Source organism: Lepidochelys kempii, chromosome 6 (assembly GCF_965140285.1).
Source record: "Lepidochelys kempii isolate rLepKem1 chromosome 6, rLepKem1.hap1, whole genome shotgun sequence".
Lineage (NCBI taxonomy): Eukaryota > Metazoa > Chordata > Testudines > Cheloniidae > Lepidochelys > Lepidochelys kempii.
Window position 1 is genome coordinate 7,661,003 of NC_136385.1, and position 20,521 is coordinate 7,681,523.

The window sequence follows — 20,521 nt, forward strand, 5'->3', positions numbered from 1 at the left end:
TCCTTTTGGTATGATGTCCATCTGTCTGCATTTGGAAAGGAAGATGATGCCTGTCTGTATCTGTACGAGTTTTTTCATGAATTTCCGATCTTCCAGTTTTGGACAGTTAAGATAGCGACCCTCATGTCTGTGATTGCGTGACCAGAGAGATGGAAGTGTTCTCCGACTGGTTTATGAATGTTATAATTCTTGACATCTGATTTGTGTCCATTTATTCTTTTACGTAGAGACTGTCCGGTTTGGCCAATGTACATGGCAGAGGGGCATTGCTGGCACATGATGGCATATATCACATTGGTGGATGTGCAGGTGAACGAGCCTCTGATAGTGTGGCTGATGTGATTAGGCCCTTTGATGGTGTTCCCTGAATAGATATGTGGTAGATTGCGTGACCAGAGATCAGATATCACCATCGGCCCTTTACATGCTCCTCCTCCCACTGTCCTGTCCCTGCTTTGCCCCTTCACCCCCACAAGTCCTGCTGCTCCTCCATATCACCACCACCACCCCCCCGCACACACACACACAGCAGGACATATCCCACTCCCAGCGCTGTGCGGAGAACCAGCTCCTGTTTGGAGCACTGCACTTATTAACAGTCTGGCCGGCAGACTCCTTCCTTCCCCCACTGCCTCTGGCTGGGCCAGCACCCTGGGAAAGCCCAAGACCCTCCGGCCCGGGACACTGGCCAGGAGGAGCCGAGCCCTGCGTGTGTCAAAGCCCTGGGCAATGCATGCATGGGGAAGCCGCTAAGCTCTGGACTGGGGTGGGAAACAATTTCCAGCCTGTTCCCAACCTGACCCTGCAGGCTTCACAGCAGCCCCCGGACAGGGGTTTAGTGCCCTCTTTGCCCTGCGGTCCAGCCCCCAAGGAGCGTGGGGCTGCTCTGTCCCCTAGGCACCCTCCCCTGCTGAGCTACCTCTCTGGCCGGGTTCTCTGAAGCCTCTGCAATCAGGTTACCTGGGCCCTGGTGCACAGTGCATTCTTAAGGCTTAACCCCTTCCTTCCCACGCTGTAGCCGGGGGGGACAGAAGGCATCTAGGTTATGTTGGTGGCCAGCAGAAGCATGGAGGTCTTAGCTGCTTTATGATACTGTGTGGGCAGGAAGGGACAAGCTGCTTCCAGCCACGGTGGGGGTGGGGGGAACAAGATGAGAATAGCTCTGCAAAGACAAGGGCCAGGTCATCACTTCCTCTCTACTCCTCCCCTGTGGCTGGAAGCAGCTCCTATCCCTTCCCTCCTGCACAGTGCCAATAGGCTGCTGGTGGCCACATGCCACATTTTGGTATAAGCCCTGGCAGAAATGGGGGGAGGCATGTGAGCCTGCGTGCCCCCATCCATGTGTTGCCTTGGTAAGATGTGGCACCAGGTACCAGGAGAGGCAGGTCTGACCCGGGGGCCCAGCCAGGCATGGAGGGCAAAGAGCACCAGGCAGGGAAAGGGTCGAGTCCGTCAGTCACACACACATACACCCGTGTGAGAGAGGTGTATGGGCGTGTGTGTGCGTCACCTCACCCTGCAGGCGTGGGAAGGTGTGTGTGGGGGGGTGTCACACACCCCTAAATGTGAACCCTAAAGCCTTAAAGATAAGAAGATAAATAAAAAGAATCCAACTAGGCAGTATTTCTTTTTAATGGAGGCTCAGTCAACTTGATGCTAATTTGAATGTTTGTACTGCATAGTTCTGACTGATTGCCAGTGAACTCACGAGTAATTTTACGAGGTGTTCATATCCAGCATAGGGAAATATGGTCACCCTAATTATAAAACACACCACCATGTTGGGCTCTCTGCCCTATTTTCTGACAGTCTGCCCTGAGATTGGCACTCACAGTTGTGAGCCACTCCAGACAGCATGAAATTAGGAGAACCTGGTATAGGGGGAAGGGGGCACATAGCACCCCTAGCATGGAGGGAAGTTGGGAATGGGGGGCAGACAGAGCTCCTGGCCTGAGAGTGAAGGGAGGCCCTGGTTTAGAGGGAGGGAGTAATAGGGGGCACACAGAGCTCCTGGTGGGGGGAAGATTAGGGAAGTCTGGTATGGAGGGAGTGAAGGAAAATGGGGGGGGGTAGGGGAATGGGAGCACATTCAGAACCCCTGCTATTGGGGGAGGAATGGGGGGAGTGAGGAATGGGGTACACAAAGCCCCTGGTATGGGGGGAATGGGAGTCACACAGAGCTGCTGTCATTGGAGGGGGAAACGGGGGGTAGTATGGGAGGAGGAGGGACTTTGGGGGGCACAGAGAGCCCCTGAAATAGAGGGGCATGGGAGCGTGGCATGCAGGAAGCTTGTGCGAGGGATGTGAGGGAATGGAGGGATGTGAGGATCCTCTGGGGTGTGAAATAAGTTCACCCGACAGTAGCAACTTAGTGTGTGACCCCCTTCGACACATACACTAAACCCAGAACATAAAGTTTGCAACATCAGCCTTATCCACAGGCCTGTGTCGGGGTACTGATATGGCAGGATGTAAGAGGCTGCACAGGGTGACTGTTGAAAAAAATGAGAAAACTGAATGAGATGATGGGGCTGGCTGCCTAGACAGGGAAAGGTACTTGGACAGAGCAGTGCTGGGGAAGGTCAGGGGGAGCTAGGGTAGCTCTGGCCTGACCAACTCCCAGGCTGAGGGCCTGATACAGGGCCTTGAGGAGGTATTAGGGCTGCAGAGGGGCAGCCAGGGGAGGAAGAGGCAGCAGATCCACCCCCTTACTGATGATGAGTGGCCAGTTCAGACTGCAGTTTGCCCCTGAGGGAAGGGGGCTAGGTGAAGAACGGCAGTGGGTCACTGAGGCGAGTGGTGGGATTAGGGGTAGCCAGTTCCCTGGAGGGGCAGCACCCAGAGAGTGGGGCACCGCCAGAGGGCAGTACCCCAGGAAAGTGCACCATGGTCTGGGAGGGATGTAGGGCCTAATGTGGTGGAGCTTGGAAAAGGGCAGGTAATTGTGGGCAAGACACCACCTGCAGAGGATGCTCCTGAGTGGCGAGAGCTAATGCCCTAGCCTGGCCAGCCTCGTATCTACCTCACAGTCTGTGTGAGAATCTAAAGAGATCCCCTCCCCCAACGAAGCGTCTGTATTATGCAGTGGACGCTTATGGTAAGTCAGACATTTCAATAAGTATTCTGGGGAGAGCCGCTGGCCGGTGTCCCTCTGGGTTGACAGAAAATTGGCAGAAGAGAAGAAGTCACATCCCTAAAGAGCGCACATCATCCCCCTCTCCTGTGACCCTTGGCACCATCACAGGCTCTATTTGTATCCAGTCGTGAACCAAGAAGAAACTGAAAGGGTTTGAGCTCAGGTTCAGACTGTCCTTCATCAGAGAGCATGACTCGCAGGGCAAGAGCAGCTGCTTCGGGACACCAATATCTTTCTGCTCTCCTCCAGCTCCCAGGGACGTGCTCCCAGCCAGGAAGCTGGTATGGCAGGGCCAGGTCACTACTGAGCTGTGACTGAGAAAGGCCAAGAAACAAAACAGATCATAGCTAGAGACATAAAGGGTGACAAGAAAACATTCTACAACTACGTTAGAAGCAAGAGGAAGATCAAGGACAGGGTAGGCCCATTACTCAATGAAGAGGAAAAAAACAATAACAGAAAATGTGGAAATGGCAGCGGTGCTTAATGACTTCTTTGTTTCAGTGTTCAAGAAGAGGGTTAGTGGTAATTGGACATCTAGTATACTGAATGCCAGTGAAAGTGAGGTGGGATCCGAGGATAAAATAGGAAAAGAACAAGTAAAAAATTATTTAGACCAATTAGATGTCTTCAGGTCACCAGGGCCTGATGAAATGCATCCTAGAATACTCAAGAAGCTGACTGAGGAGATATCTGAGCCATTAGTGATTATCTTTGAAAAGTCATGGAAAACGGGAGAGATTTCAGAAGACTTGAAAAGGGCATCTATAAAAAGGGAAATAAGGACAACCTGGGGAAATACAGACCAGTCAGCTTAACTTCTGTACCTGGAAAGATAATGGAGCAAATAATTAAGCTCTAAATTTGCAAACATCTGGAAGATAATAAGGTGATAAGTAATAGTCAGCATGGATTTGTCAAGAACAAATCCTGTCAAACCAACCTGATAGCTTTCTTTGACAGGGTAACGAGCCTTGTGGATGGGGAGAAGCAGTAGATGTGGTATATGTTGACGGTAGTAAGGCTTTTGATGCAGTCTCACATGACCTTCTCATAAACAAACTAACTAGGGAAAGACAACTTAGATGGAGTTACTATAAGATGCGTGCAAAACTGGTGGAAAACCATTCCCAGAGAGTAGCTATCAATGGCTAACTTCCTGTCAGGGTGGTTAAGCACTGAAATAAATTGCCTGTGGGGTTCTGGAATCTCCATCAGTGGAGATTTTTTAGAGTAGGTTAAACAAACACCTGTCTGGGATGATCTAGATAATGCTTAGTCATGCCATGAGTGCAGGGGACTGGATTAGATCAGTGGTTCTCAGCCGGGGGTCAGTGAGCCCTTTCAGGGGGGCCGCAGAGCCCCACGGCTGAAACCTGGAGCCCCAGTGCTGAAGCCTGGGGGCCCCCCTTCCTCCTAAGCCAGGAGCAGTGCAGGTCTGAAGCCAGTGGGCCCCCTGCCCTAGTTAGGAGCAGCGCGGGGCTGAAGCCCGTGGTGCCCTCCCCATGCCCCCCAAGCCGTGAGTGTCGCAGCCAGAAGCTAGGTGAGGCTGAAGCTGGCAGGGTCCCCACATCCCCTCCAAGCCAGGAGCAACGCGGCGCTCGAGCCAGCAAACCTCCCCTCCCCCACAAGCCAGGAGCAGCAGGGAGGCTGAAGCCGGGAGTCCCAGTGCCTTGCCCCTGAAGCTGGGCATTGCACTGGAAGCCCCCCTGCATGCATACAGCCCATAGCTACCCCCTGCCCATACACAGCCCTTAGCTATTCCCTCCCTGCACCGTGAGCTACTCCCCTCATTTCACACAGCCCCTAAATAACCTCCTGCCCGCACCTGAGCGGTTTTCAAACTTTTTGAACTGAGTCCCCCCTTTCAGTTATATTTTTGGTTGCATCCCCCCAGAGCCCAGACTAGCTGGGTGACCTCCTGAGTGAGACAGGGGGTGGAGATGGCACATCCTTCCTGCACCCTGCTGTGTGGAGCTGGAATGAGCCCTGCCAGGCCTTCCTCCCCCCAACCCCCCCAAAAATAGAAGTAAAACTATGCCTATGCCCAAGTGTGTCCCCCTGGCCTGGAGCCCATGTTTCCCCGCTGCTGGGCGCTGTTGTTTTTATAGGATGTTGAATGGGGCCTCAGCAAGAAAAAGGTTGAGAACCCCTGGATTTGATGATCTCTCAAGGTCCCTTCCAGTCCTATGATTCTATGTGGAAAGGAAAAATTTCTGGAGGCCGATCAGAGTGCAGTAATGCAACACCTCGTTCACACTGACGCTGGGGCGTTTCAGCCGAGACGCACCAAGCGTTATGCTTCTGGTGGAGGTGGATTAGCAGGGGCACTCCCGCTACAAAGTCCAGGTGCTCTACGTGCCTTGCCAGTGTGGATGCGTCGTGAGTTAGGGTGCCTGGGGCTGCTTTAATGCACTCTAACTCACAAGTGTAGCCAAGTCCTTAGTGATTTTCAGCTATTAGGCTGGGCAGAAATGCTGTCCTGCCACAAGTAATTGTCAGCTCTTTTGAGCACTTAAAATAACAAAAGGCCCTATCTTCTGAACAGTGGGGAGAAACAGGTTAAACCAGACCAGGGACCCTTAGGGAGAGTTCACTCCTCCTGGCAGAGATACCTCTCCTCACCCCTCTTACCTTCACAGGAGTCAGGCATTCGAGCACCTGGCTTAATGAGTCCTTTCAGCTGTGGGTGACCCCTCATTTGAGACAGGTTAAGCACAGTTCTGCTCCCCTTTACTCATACAATAAATACAACAACACTGACAACAGCATTTCACTACCCCTTCATTCAGTACTAAAGTGATTTGTAACCCAACACAAGTCAATATTGATCACTTTGAGCAACACCTCTATATCTGATGGATATCTAGGCAGAGTAGGTGAGTTCATGTAAATACAATTTCCTCCTAAAGTCTCTCCCGCTAACAGCTAGCTGTCATGGGAGAACTCATTCGGACCCTGTTTACATAGTTATGTTAGGAAGAAGCTTCTCCTCTAAAAACGTTTCTATACAATTTCCATTAGATGGTTTCTTGCACCTCCCACTGAGACATTTTGTAATGGCCACTGTCAGAGACAGGATGGATCACTGGTTTGATCCAGTACAGCAGGGAGATGAGATACCGAGCTAGATGGCCTTTAGGTCTGATCCAATACAGCAAGGATGTGGGATACTAGGCTATATGGGTGATTGGTCTGATCCAGTACTGCAGAGAGGTGGGGATACCAGGCTAGATGGGCTGTTATTCTGGTTCAGCAAGGACACAGGGATACACGGACTATCAGTTTGCTTTGGTATGGCTGTTCCTGTGCAGCAGCCTTGCACTAACTGGAAGATGTGACCTGCAATTGATTTTTTGTTTTTAGTTTTCAATTTAAAAAATGGTACAGGCTGTCAGATTTGTTCATATTCCGTTTTTTTTTTAATTAAGGGTTTTGTTTTGTTGAAGTGTATCCTATTTAAAGAGACTCTTGGCATGTCTATTATTTCATGTAAAATGCTTCCTTTAGGCTCTTCAGCGCCTGCTCTTTCATTATATTTTTCCAGTCTCCTGGAAGTTCTGCTGCTTTAGCACCATACGCTCTAGCTAACTGGTCATTGAATGATTTGAAAACAAATTTCCGGAAATCAGAAGCATCAATGCTGGGATCAGGCTGAATGCGCCAGTCTGGGTAGTAATGGCGGTAATCTTTGTAGGGATGAAATTTCCCATCTGCGGCTGCAGTTCGGAATTCACGATTGGAAACCACATCAGAGGAGCATATGGAATGCTCAAGCTTTTGTGAATCACAATCCCTGAAGTTCCCTAACCCTTTGGGTCGATGGACTGATACAAAATGCTCTTTATGGTCAGTGCCTCCTGCTTCACAGGGGGCTTCACAGAACGGACACTGCTTCCCACAGCCAAACACTCGCTTGAAGATCTCATCCTGGGGTTTCACTGGCAGGCTGGAGAGTTTGGTCTCAAGTTCCAAATGATTAAACTGGGTTAAGATTTGTTGTTCCAGCTCCAGAAGGAAGATTTCAATGTTACCAGAAAGCTGCTCAATTTTTGCTGTGGTTTTAAACTGTACTCCAACTAAGCTATTGCTGGAAATGGCCAGGTCCTGCTGCAGCTCTTTGCAAAAGCTGTCTAAAAAGGCAGAAACTGTGTTATTGTTTTTATTTATGGAGTTTTTCAGAACTCCCTTGATTTTATTTATTATTCCGGATAGAATCCCTTTCTCCAAATCTCTCAAACTTGCCTTCCCTCCATAGTGGTCTATCAGACATCTCTGTATCCAGGATTTGACAAACTCTTCATAGTTACTTATGTATTTCACATAGTTGCCAAAGTTCATCTCTTCCAGCAGCTTCTTTAGCAAAAAGAACTGAAAGAAGCTTCGGCTGGCGTATTCAAGGGCCTGTTCACTGCTGAGAATATTGTCAACTATTTCTAGTCCGAGCCTTTTGTTGACATAACCCACCAGGGCAGGTTTGAGACACTGATCACAGAAATTCCTCACCCTTGTTTGGCTCTCTTTCTTTTCCAAATAGAGATCAGTAAATATGGAGAAATAATGAGGTTTCAGCTTCTCCAGACGTTGCTGAGGATCGCTTTCTTTGATAAAATCTTCATGCATCTTCTGAAATGCCCAAGCTGCTTCCCCCAAACGTGACGCTTCAGGTCAACTTCAAACAAAGGAGAAGTGTGAAGTTTCTCAATCTCCTCCTCTTTTAACCTCTCATTAACCATATGCAGCAGTTCTCCACAATAGGTTTCATCATAGTCTGTTTTGGATTTAACTTTTTCTTCAATGTATTTCTTGCATTCAGTCATTAAAGATAGAGCAAGCTCTTCAGTTTTACAGTAACATTCCTGTGAGAAGTATTCTACAACTGCTCTGGTCCATTTTAGGTTTAAGTATTCCTTCTTCATTGTGAAAGACTTCATTCTATAATCCAGCAGGCTTTTTGCATGTTGCAGTATCTGTCTGACAGCACCCGCTCTGTGCTTCAGATCCTTTCTCAGCTGGAGATCCATATCTTGAACAACTTGACATTTCTGTAAAGTACAGAGCGTTAACTCTGACAAGGTTTCTCGTCACATCGTTTCAAATTCTTTCTTCAGTTTCTCATGGTCGAGTTTATCTTCTCTGTTTCGGCATTCAGCCAAGAGTCTGGCAACTTCCCCTTCAATTTTCTGCTTGTACCCAGACTGGATATTGTCTATCTTGCGCTGTCCTCTTCGTATTCGAATTGCTTCCTCACAGTTACTGGTTGAATAATTTTCAAGTTCTCTTTTGAGGCTATTCGTGCTCCTTTTGAAATCTTCTCTGTACTTTTCTATCAGGTTCAAATTTGGAGCTTCACCTTTCAAATACTGTTCTAAGTTATTCAAGAGCTTCTGTTCTCCCTGCTGTAGTTTCCCTTGTGCTTCCATTTTTAAGCTGTGAAAGAGATCACCCTCTAGTGTCTCTGGCAGCTGATTCTAGATAAAAGTTTCTTTTTCAGATATCCAGAGATACATCTCCTTGCGGAAACCCCATTGCCATTCAGAATACTTCACAGACAGCAGGTTATAGGCTTCAGCTACAAGGCTGTTTCTAAAGCTAAAGATGAAGTTCTCATGTTTCACTGACTTCCACAAGCTCTTCAACCATACAATAAAATCAGGAATATCCTTTCCAGCTCTTTTCCGTGAACGGTTCTCTATGAATTCAAACAGTTATTTCTTTAGCTTTCACACCCTCTCACTGTATCCAGTGTTTACGGGAGCCATGGGAGGGACTTCATGCCACAAGCCAGGTATGTACCAATTGTGTTTTTCTGGGTCATACTCCATAATATCAGAAAATGTCATTTCCCTGCTTTGCTTTTCCATCCTTGCTGCAGCTTTGGTCATTTCATTCAGCTGCTCCAGGAGGTGTTTCCTGTCCCTCATATTTTGAACATGAGCAGACACATCACTGACGTTCTGGTGCACAAACTGGCAGTTTGGCTGTTTTCCTATTTCCTCCATTCTGAGAAATGCCTGGACCACAATTTGCAGAACATCCTTCATTTCTGTGGCATTCTCCATGGCCATGTTAACGATGGTGACGTCACTCAGTCCAATCACCAGGGTGGCCAGCTCATTGTCATGTTGATAACTGTCTTCCAGTGCTGTTAGTTCAGGGGCCTTCAGACCTTCAGTGTCTATCACCAGGATGAAATCACAGCCAAGCGGCTCCTGAACAGCTTCTGTAACTTTAATGAGCGTCATGAAGGCTCCTCGCGCACTTCGACCGCTACTCACTGCAAACTGCAGGCCGAACATGGTGTTGAGAGGATGGATTTCCCAGTGCTCTGCACTCTCAGCACTGTTATAACCACCATTCTGGATCTATCCCCTAGCCTGATATGGAGATGAGTTAGAACCTCTACTACCAAGTTCATGGGGATATTGGAGGCATCTCCATCGGTCAGCTAAACAGGAAACCCTTCCAGCATCAGGTCAGCTGCTATGCATGGGAGACGGGTGAAATGTCTTTGGCTTTCTTCCATTTTCCCTTCTTTAACCATTGAGCATTCAGCTTCATAGAACTGCCCCAACTCACGCATGAAATACTCCACCCCCAAGGAACTATCAGATATTAATTCATCTAATTCCTCCAGCTGTTTTTGGTCCACTCCTGGAGTTTCACATTTCTCTTTATAGTCCGCCCGCATTTTAGAAAGATTCGCCTCGCAATATTATCCAGGATAAATTTCATCCATTTCAGAAAGTAATGTTTCTCCACTGGCTTCAGCTGTACTATTCCCTTGATGAACTTAGTCAAACCATTAGTACGGTCACACTGATTCTGCTGTCTGCGTATCTCTAACCATTTCTGTTTCAGCGCAGATTTATAGTCTTCAATGGCCATGACCCCTTGCCTTTTCATTCGGCACATCTCTTCTTCCACTTTAGCCAAGTTTTTCCATAGGTCTCCTTGCAGGCTCAGCATTTCCCTTTTGTATTTTGCCCCATCTCTTATTTCTGCAGTGATTTCTTCAGTATATTTGCTCACACATTGACATGCCTGACAGTCCTCATTCACCAGGATTCCTAGGTCAGGTGCCGTCACAGCCATGGCTTCCAAACTCACTGTCTTCAGAGATGAATTCACTATGGTTCCTATGGTGGACTGCACCTTTTTCACAAATCCTGCATTATTCATGGTACGATCTTTCACCAGTAGCTGTGATTTGCTCAGCTTCAACACTGAGGACAGCTTATTAAGGAATCCCAGAGTTTCTTTGGGTTTCTTATTCTTGTAGTTGAGGATGAAGTAATATTTAGAGCTGGATTCTTTCCAAGATGATATCAGTGCCTATTCTCTCTCACCGATGCTCTCGGTAACTATGAACACTGCGGAGGAGACCTCTGTTCAAAAGCTAAACTGTAGCCAGTGGGACTCAATGTCTCCACGCAGATTTGTAACTGCAATGGGTTCTGGGAAAAGATCAGAATTTTCCATCCCCCCAGGGAAATACCAGGCAATCTCAACCAGCCCATCTGCGATTTTCCGAAGGAAGTTCCCAGACTCCATGTCCCGCACTGATAAAGAAATCGTGGTGCTGCTGGGAGGGGCTGAGAACCTCATTGAGGAGGTGGGACTTGGAGAAGCTGCAGCTCCCCATCCACACAAAAGAAATGGTTGGCATTGACGTGAGCATCAAGCTCTCCTCTCTGAACCCTCTGTTCTCTGCCAGGGAGTGCGGCCTCCACTTCCGCACAATGTCCCTCATGGCCCACAGTATTAGGGTGCACTTGGGGGTGTCAAGGGTGAGTAGCAGCAGAGGAAAGGCAAACTGGCACATGGACATTTTGGACAGGATCTCCTGCTTTAGGAAGCTGTCTGAGCAAAGCAGAACAGCACAGAGAACATCAAGAGGTTGCAGAGAAATTTTCATCTCAGTGTCACTAAAACAGAAAGTGCCATCAATATGCAGCTTCTCCTCATAATCACCCATTTCTTCTGCAGGAGCCTTGTGCCCAATGCTTGTATTTCTGGCCGTCCCATTCAGAGCCATGACCTTCCTCAGGAAATGCCAAGGTAAATCATCTAATGCCTCTGGAATCTTGTTCTTGATGCTTTCTGGGCAAATCTCCAGGACATCCCTCAGCCTGATCTTGATGCTTCTGTGCTTCTCCAGGTTTAATCTGGACAGAACATCTTGAAATGCTTTACTTCTTTCTGCAGAAGGAAGTTAAAACAAACCAAAATTTCAGAGTAGAAAATGGTGACTTTATATACAGTTTACTCATTCCATAGACAGCCTGATGTTTGTAATTTAAAGAAAAGCAGTACCCAGTAAGTAACAGATGACTTATACATCCTGGGTTCAATTCTTCTCTTACTTATATTGATATAACAAAAATGAAGCCAATGGGATTACTTCTATACAAATAAAACATAGTTCTGGCCCACTTTGAACTCCGCTAATGTGAGGTTGGTTTGCATTTTTTGATCCCAATCCTTATCCTCAGTGCAGTGCAGAGTCCACTTTAAAATGGCTTAAGTGGCCAACTGAGAATTTCCTAGAAAATCTTCCAGTATAACCAGCTCTATGACATCCCAGCTCACCGCTACTGGAGGAGGGGGCATAGACTCAGGACCCTGTCTCTGTGGTGATCCCAGAAGCTGGAATGATCCCTTGGCTGCTCTAAGCTGCTGCTCAGGATCAGACTGGTGCCTGGCAGTCTGAGGATCAGGTGGCTGTGATGGTAGCCTTCACCCCTCACCCTGAGCTGTGCTGGGCATCAATGGCTCATCCGGAGGATCTGACCCTTTATTTCCCTTTCAGCAGTCAGTGCAGATTACACCTTCTGGGTTACGCCTTCATTTTTGATTTTCTTCATATCTTCCTCCATCTCTTTGCTGGGACATGTCTTTTACAGGTGTAGCTAACAGCACTGTGGCTTTGCTTACCTCCCAGCGACCAAATCAGTCCCTTCACTCACGCTACTTCCTCTCTCCTTTTGGGGAGCTGTGAGGACTGTCATTACTTACAAAGCAAATTTACCCACATTGCAACCTGGGGAGCTAATGCTAAGACACCTCCAGGCCAGTCCTGGTACGGTAATGTCTCCGGTGCAGTGTTAGGGTATTTGGACCTGATAAACGATTAACCCATTTATTATGTGTTATAGAGACATTATTAAGGTCACAAGAGCAAACTATTCCACTGCACAGGAAAGATAGGAAGAATGGCAAGAGACCACCCTGGCTTAACCAGGAGATCTTCCATGATCTAAAAATAAAAAAAAGAGTCCTACAAAAAGTGGAAACTAGGTCAGATGACAAAGGACGAATACAAACAAACAACACAAGTATGTAGGGGCAAAATTAGAAAGGCCAAGGCACAAAAGGAAATCAAACAAGCTAGGGACATAAAGGGTAACAAGAAAACATTCTACAAATACATTAGAAGCAAGAGGAAGACCAAGGACAGAGTAGGCCCATTACTCAAAGAAGACAAAAAACCAATAACAGAAAATGTGGAAATGGCAGACGTGCTTAATGACTTCTTTGTTTCGGTTTTCACCAAGAAGGTTGGTGGCGATTGGACACCTAACATAGTGAACACCAGTGAAAATGGGGTAGGTTCAAAACAGGAAAGAGCAAGGTGAAAATTACTTAGACAAGTGAGATGTCTTCAAGTCACTAGAGCCCAATGAAGTGCATCCTAGAATACACAAGGAGCTGACTGAGGAGATATCTGAGCCATTAGCTATTATCTTTGAAAAGTCATGGAAGACGGGTGATATTCCAGAAGACTGGAAAAGGGCACATATAGTGCCTATCTATAAAAAGGGAAATAAGGACAACCCAGGGAATTACAGACCAGTCAGCTTAACTTCTGGACCCGGAAAGATAATGGAGCAAATAATGAAGGAATCAATTTGCAAACATCTAGAAGATAATAAGGCAATATGTAATAGTCAGCATGGATTTGTCAAGAACAAATCATATCAAACTGACTCGATAGTTTTCTTTGACAGGGTGACGGCCGTGTGGATGGGGGGAAGCGGTAGATGTGGTATATCGAGACTTTAGTAAGGCATCTGATATAGTCTCAAATGACCTTCTCATTAAAAAACTAGGGAAATACAACCTAGATGGAGCTATTATAAGGTTGGTGCATAACTGGTTGGATAACCATTCCCAGAGTAGTTATCAATGGCTCACAGTCATGCTGGAAGGGCACAACGAGTCGGCTTCTGCAAGGATCAGTTCTGGGTCTAGTTCTGTTCAATATAGTCATCAATGATTTAGATAATGGCATAGAGAGTACACTTATAAAATTTGCAGACGATACCAAGGTGGGAGGAGTTGCAAGTGCTTTGGAGGATAGGATTATAATTGAAAAAGAGCTGGACAAACTGGAGAAATGGTCTGAGGTAACTAGGACGAAATTCAATAAGAACAAATGCAAAGTATTCCACTTAGGAAGGAACAATCAGTTGTACATGTACAAAATGGAAAATGACTGCCTGGGAAGGATTACTGCAAAAAAGGGATCAAGAGGTCAGAGTGGACCACAAGCTAAATATGAGTTAACAGTGTAAGACTGTTGCAAAAAAAACCAAACATCATTCTGGGATGTATTAGCAGGAGTGTTGTAAGCAAGACATGCAAAGTAATTCTTCTGCTCCAGTCCACGTTGATTATGCCTCAGCTGGAGTATTGTGTCCAGTTCTGGGTGCCACATTTCAGTAAAGATGTGGACAAACTGGAAAAAGTCCAGAGAAGAGCAACAAAAATGATTCAAGATCTAGAAAGCATGACCTATGAGGGAAGATTGAAAAAATTGGGTTTGTTTAGTCTGGAAAAGAGAAGACTGAGAAGGGACATGATAACAGTTTTCAAGTACCTAAAAGGTTGTTTTAAGGAGGAGGAAGAAAAATTATTTTCCTATCCTCTGATGATTGGACAAGAAGCAATTGGCTTAAATTGCAGCAAGGGAAGTTTTGAGAGGAAATTTTTCCTAATGTCCGAACTGTCAGGGTGGTTAAGCACTGGAATAAATTGGCTAGGGAGGTTGTGGAATCTCCGTCATTGGAGATTTTTAAGAGCAGGTTAGACAAACACCTGTCAGGGGTGGTCTATATGGTGCTTGGTCCTGCCTTGAGGGCAGGGGACTGGACTTGATGACCTCTCAAGGTCACTTCCAGGCCTATGATTGTATAATGAAGCACCAGCTCTGCTTTAGTTTAGGTTGAGAAGCCCTTTCTACTTAAATGTTATTTCTTCTTAGTGCTGTAAGATCTGTATGCTTACTTGGACTGTCTTGAAATTTGTTGTCTCATGGGGGAACAGGATAGGGTTAGTGACCCAAATTTTGGGGTCATTTGAGCAAGGAGTTCCCTAGGCACAGCTCGTCAAAAACACAGCATTTTGCAAAATCAGCAGTCTTAGAATGGAGGGGATTGTGCACCACACAGCTCAAGATCCCCTACTTGATCTCAGTCACTCAGCATTTATTTCAGCCAGTGTGTGGCACTGACTGCCCGTTTGAGGAAGCAAAACTGAAAACATCTATTAAAGGAAACCTTTGTCTTTCTAGAACACTGCATGCAAACACTCATGAGCCAAAGAGATTGAAACGTGCATGTGCTGTGAGCCTAGGCAAGAGTCTTTCCAGACAGTCCACTCTCACAGTAGCTGGATGGCTCAAGTACATTTGAGCCCTACTCTACTCCACAGTATTAACAACCTTCCTCAGAATACCATCCTTGCCACCATGGATGTCACTTTCCTATACACCAATATCCCTCACAATGACAGGATAGCTGCCTGCCCCAAATATTTAAAAGACAATGGACAACCATCAATTATCCATCCCAAACACATAGCCAAACTCATCCAGTTCATCCTCGCCTGTCATAGATTTACCTTCAGCAATAAACATTTTGTCCAAAGCATGAGAACAGCCAGGGGTACTAGGATGGCTCCCCAATATGCTAACCTCTTCATGGGTCATCCTGAAGAAGAATTTCTGGAGAAGTGCATCATGAAACCAGTGATATACCTGAGAAATTTTCATCCTATGGGAAGACAGCTTAAACTCCCTCAGACTTCCACCACAACTTCAACAACCACCACCCATCCATTAAACTCTCTCTGGAGCTTTCCCACACTAGCATCAACTTCTGGACACCACAATCAGCTTCAGCAATGGAACCCTACAGACAACCATATACAAGAAAGCCATGGATCACCACACCTACCTTCATAGATCTAGTAACCACCCCAACCATACCAAGAAATATGTTATTGACAGCCAGGCACTCAGATACCACAGAATGTGCTCTGAGGAGAAAGTAAGTGATATATACCTTAATGAAGGGATAGCCTATTTTTGTCAAGGTCCAAATTTCTTGGTCAAGGTACAGTCAAGGTCCAGAATCCAAGAAAAAAATTTTTAAAACCCCATAATGATAATAAAGAAATAAAAACATTGTGGGGTCCATTCAAAAGCATCTCACAGTCCGGATTTGGCCCACGGTCCACCTATTGACTATTCCTGGCTTAACACACTTGTTGTCGATATTGTGAAGGCCAAAACTATAACCGTGGTCAAAAAAGACCTAGGTAAATTGATGGAAGATAGGTCCATCAATGACTATTAGCCAGGATGGGCAGGGATGGTGTCCCTAGCCTCTCTTTGCCAGAAGTTGGGAATGGGTGACAGGGGATGGATCACTTGATGATTACCTTTTTTATTCATTCCTTCTGAAGCACCTGGCATTGGCCTCTGTCAGAAGACAGAACACTGAGCTAGATGGACTTTGGTCTGACCCAGTATGGCTGTTCTTATGTTCACTTAAAACCACCTTCACCAAACAAGGACACTTCATCAGAGAAGTAGATTGCATCATGCAACAGGCCACCCAAATACCCCAGGAGAATCTGCTTCAATACAGAAATAAACCCCCTTCTGACTGCATACCCCTATTTGTCACCTACCACCCCACACTGGAACCCATACAGTAAAGCTAGTGTAACCACCAATGGGTGTAAACAACTACACCCCATACTTGATGGGTACCCCATCATGAAAGAAATATTTCAAGAACCATCTCTTCTGGTCTTCGAACAATCTCTTCAAACTCATTGTTGCCCTGGTTTGAGGGATGTGTATACCCCATTATGTGATCAAACTAATTGCAACCATATTATGTGCATTCTGCCAATAGGAATTAATGAAATAGAACACCACATAGTTAAGGGTTAATTTGGAGACAGGCTTTTAGAAGCGAGGTCATATCTAGCTGATAGTTTTTTGCTAATCAGAATGGGAGGAGGGGACAGACAAGTAAACAACTGAGACTGAAAACCTTGGTGGTTGGAAAACTTTGAATCTAGGCACCTCTGATATGAAAAGTTGACTGAAAGTTAGAAAAGAGATGATCCAGTTGGGGTCATTATGACCTATGTGTTTTGTAGAAGTTAGTTATAAAAGATTAGCTAATAGAGTATATTGTGGAGCAGTCCTCTGAAGCCATCTTGAGACACTTTTTTCTGACACCCTTTCTCCCTGGTGGGTGAGCAACTGGCCACTGCAAACCTGCTGTTAATTACACAATACCATTCCAGATCTTAGGAAAAAGATCTGGGATGTTCTAAACCTATTGCTTATGTCTCTGTATGCTTAAATCTAATAAACTGCAGTGTTAGATAAGAGCATACTTACTTGCATTTAATCCTTGATCAGACAGAAGTGCTGTGTTCCTATTGATTGATTCCTGACACTGCATGGAGTGAAATAGTTAAGTTGCCCCTGCTGTGGGTTCTCAAAACCCCAGGTAACCCTCGTCATCAAGAGCAAGCTCCCCACAGACCAGGACACACCCACTCAAAGCAGCACCAGACTCTGCCAGAACGATAGATGCAAAACTTGCAGACATATCTCCATTACTATAATGATCAACATTCCACACAAAACACCTTTCAAGATCCCAGGATCTTATACATGCCTATCACATGTAGCACACTTCATCCAGTGCACTAAATGCCTGAATAATGATTATATGGATGAAACAGATAATCATTATAAACTCAAATGAATATACACAGGAAAATGATAAAAGACAAAAACACCCTATCACCTGTGGGTGAACACTTTTCATAAAGTAATCACTCTATATCTGACCTATCAGACCCAATCCTCAAAGGCAACTTGCACAGCATTTTCAAAAGAAGAACCAGGGAGCTTACATTCATTACTCTGCTGGACACCAAATCATGGATTATGGACATCATGGATTGAACAGAGACACTAGATTTATGGTTTATTAAAACAATCTGTAATCCACTAACCCCTTCTTTTTTTCCTATGTTTGCAGAGGTGCTAATGGCCCATTCTACTTTGAATGGTCCCTTACAATATTTGCTAACTACTTATGCTAAATAATCTGTTCCATCTTGCATTTTGCTCTGACATTGGGAGTAATGTTCCCAGACCTGAAGAAGAGCTCTTTGTGGCTCAAAAGCTTGTCACTCTCACCAACAGAAGTTGGTCTAAGAAAAGATATTACCTCACCCACATTGGCTTTCCAATATCCTGGGATCTACCCAGCTACATCTACACTGCAGACAACCCTATGCTTGTCAGAAATCTGAGAATCATCTCTAGGAATATTGACAGGTTTCAGAGTAGCAGCCGTGTTAGTCTGTATTCGCAAAAAGAAAAGGAGTCCTTCTGGCACCTTAGAGACTAACCAATTTATTTGAGAATAAGCTTTCGTGAGCTACAGCTCACTTCATTGGATGCATTCAGTGGAAAATACAGTGAGGAGATTTATGTACACACAGAACATGAAAAAAATGGGTGTTATCATACACACTCACTTAAGATGAGCTATTACCAGCAGGAGAGTGGGGGCGGAGGGTGTGGGGAAGAAAACCATTCTTGATAACTTCTGGAAATGGCCCGCCTTGCTTATCACTACAAAAGGTTTTCTCCCGTGCCCCCCCCCGGTGGTAATTATTATTTTCTGCGAGTATCTGCTGCTGTTCTTGTGACACAGTGCCCTCTGGTGGGCAAAAGGTGGAATGCAGCAACATTTTGGCAGAAGCTTTTTTTTTCTACACAAAAAATTAAAGATATGCATGGCTCATTAATTATGCATGCCTACAGTAGTACAGAATTCCTCCAGGAGTAACGTTTGGTGAAAACCTGATTTCACAACAGCTGTTCCTTTGTAGAAGATTTTCTTCTTTGATGAAACACAAATGCCTCATGATTAAAAAAATCCCATTCCCCATGCACCAAGTGAACACTCCAAGGGTTGAAATGCAGGACTATTCAAGTTCAAAATCTTGGTCTTTATCTTCAAGGTGGTCAATGGCCTTGGCCTAGTGTATCTAAAAAATCAACTAACGCTACAGGACAAAGACTGTGGTCAACATTTACTCTTGTCTGCCACAATGAAATGGAATTCTTTACAAGGTAAAGCTCGTCTAGGTAGGAGACAGAGTTTCCTTGAAAAGGTGACCAATAATTTAAATCTGATTGAATATCAGATGAGGAGTGAGCAGAGGGATTCAAAGAGGAAAGTGATGGGTTCAAATCAACAGGTAGAGAACATGCTTTTAGCAGCTCAACCTCAATACATTATTTCTTTAAAAAAATGCTTATGGATACACTGGACACAGAAATATTTTGGATTGCTTTTTCCCAAAATTGGCATTTCTGAATTGTTTGGGATATATACTCAATGTGTGTCCACCTCAGATACCCATCCTACCTGACCTTCAATGAAATTGAGGAGTTCAACATTAAAAATTAAACGTTGTTTTAAAACTAAGTATTTTAAATACTTGTGGCACCTTAGAGACTAACAAATTTATTTATATGCTCAAATACATTTGTTCGTCTCTAAGGTGACACAAGTCCTCCTTTTCTTTTTGCGAATACAGACTAACACGGCTGCTACTCTGAAACCTATTTTACATACATTATTCTTCCTCTATAATGTGGTCATGGCCTTTCCAGTGTGCAGTAAATCAGTTACTGAAATTGCGAACTGATGGTAGTTGGCTTATTTAGGCACATTATGGTACCTTTCCTCAGTCCTCAAGTCCATGCAGTTCCATCCCCCCTCTTGAGTCACATGAGCTTGGGGAGGAGAGAAACTACGGAGACAACCCAGAAACTCAGCTGAGGGGGACTGGGGCATGCAGCTCTAACGAGGACCTGCAGATTCTGATGGTGTCATCAATCACACGTTCATAGAATCATAGAATCATAGAATATCAGGGTTGGAAGGGACCTCAGGAGGTCATCTAGTCCAACCCCCTGCTCAAAGCAGGACCAATCCCCAATTAAATCATCCCAGCCAGGGCTTTGTCAAGCCTGACCGTGAAAACTTCTAAGGAAGGAGATTCTACCACCTCCAAAGGGAACGCATTCCAGTGTTTCACCACCCTCCGAGTGAAAAAGTTTTTCCTAATATCCAACCTAAACCTCCCCCACTGCAACTTGAGACCATTACTCCTTCTCCTGTCCTCTTCTACCACTGAGAATAGTCTAGAACCATCCTCTCTGGAACCACCTCTCAGGTAGTTGAAAGCAGCTATCAAATCCCCCCTCATTCTTGTCTTCTGCAGACTAAACAATCCCAGTTCCCTCAGCCTCTCCTCATAGGTCATGTGTTCCAGACTCCTAATCATTTTTGTTGCCCTTCGCTGGACTCTCTCCAATTTATCCACATCCTTCTTGTAGTGTGGGGCCCAAAACTGGACACAGTACTTCAGATGAGGCCTCACCAATGTCGAATAGAGGGGGACGATCACGTCCCTCGATCTGCTCGCTATGCCCCTACTTATACATCCCAAAATGCCACTGGCCTTCTTGGCAACAAGGGCACACTGCTGACTCATATCCAGCTTCTCGTCCACTGTCACCCCTAGGTCCTTTTCCGCAGAACTGCTGCCTAGCCATTCGGTCCCTAGTCTGTAGCTGTGCATTGGGTTTTTCCATCCTAAGTGCAGGACCCTGCACTTATCCTTATTAAACCTCATCAGATTTCTTTTGGCCCAATCCTCCAATTTGTCTAGGTCCCTCTGTATCCTATCCCTGCCCTCCAGCGTATCAACCACTCCTCCCAGTTTAGTATCATCCGCAAATTTGATGAGACTGCAATCCACACCATCCTCCAGATCATTTATGAAGATATTGAACAAAACCGGCCCCAGGACTGACCCCTGGGGCACTCCACTTGACACCGGCTGCCAACTAGACATGGAGCCATTGATCACTACACGTTGAGCCCGACAATCTAGCCAACTTTCTACCCACCTTATAGTGCATTCATCCAGCCCATACTTCTTTAACTTGCTGACAAGAATACTGTGGGAGACCATGTCAAA

The 20,521-nt window shown here is 45.6% G+C and overlaps 1 pseudogene; it reads right to left on the bottom strand.

The window, feature by feature from the left end:
- Positions 1–6,619: 6,619 nt before the first annotated feature.
- LOC140912860 (up-regulator of cell proliferation pseudogene) overlaps positions 6,620–20,521 on the bottom strand; it is a 128,969-nt pseudogene continuing 115,067 nt past the window's right edge.